Source organism: Carlito syrichta, unplaced genomic scaffold (genome assembly GCF_000164805.1).
Source record: "Carlito syrichta isolate Samal-C Ts95f unplaced genomic scaffold, Tarsius_syrichta-2.0.1 Scaffold302083, whole genome shotgun sequence".
In the NCBI taxonomy this organism is placed as follows: Eukaryota; Metazoa; Chordata; class Mammalia; order Primates; family Tarsiidae; genus Carlito; species Carlito syrichta.
Genome location: NW_007246179.1, coordinates 8,875 through 9,685, shown reverse-complemented (window position 1 = coordinate 9,685; position 811 = coordinate 8,875).

Here is an 811-nt window from a genome sequence, read left to right as displayed (position 1 = left end):
TCACTCTGTCGCCCAGACCGGAGTGCAGTGGCCACTCCCGGCCACCGCTGCCCTGACCTGCCGGGCTCCGGTGATCCTTCCGCCTCAGCCTTCCAAGTAGCCGGAATTACAGGCATGCGCTACCACGCCCGGCTGATTTTTTGATTTACTGTAGAGATGAGGTCTCGCTGCCCAGGCGGGTCTCGAACCCGCGGGCTCAGGCAATCCACTCACCTCAGCCTCCCAAAGGCGCGGGATTACAGGCTGAGCCACCAAGTCTGGCTGGAAGCGGAATTTTAAACGGCTAGTCTAGGGGATTTTTGTCAACCGGGAAGTTGCAAGACTCAGATGCAGGGACTGTTTGACCACAGAAAGGAAAGTGAGACACAAAGAAGAGGAGGTGACTTGCCCAAACTTACTCAGGCAGGAGAGGGCAAGGCCTGAATTGGACCCAGGAGGGGCAGGAAGCCACCCAGGATCACACAGCAGGTTTCAGACTGAGGGCTGGCAGCAGGCCCTCCTCTGCCCAAGGGAGGCTGCCCAGGGCCCTCAGATGCCACCCGCTGGCTAGGGAGGCAGACCACACCCCTCGGCCCTGCCCGTCGTCACCCAAGATGCCTTTTCTCAAGTGACGGCGGTGGGAGGGCAGGGGGAGGCGGATGACCTTGAGGCCAGAACACACAATGGCCCGGTCCTCTCCGGAGCCCTGCCAAGGACAGGAAGGAAGCCTGCCCTGGTTTTTTCCACGGACTGGAATGTCGATTCAGGATGGAGAGCAGAGAGGAGGGAGGAGAGAGGGGAGGAGGGGGGAGAAGAGGAGGGAGGGGGGAGG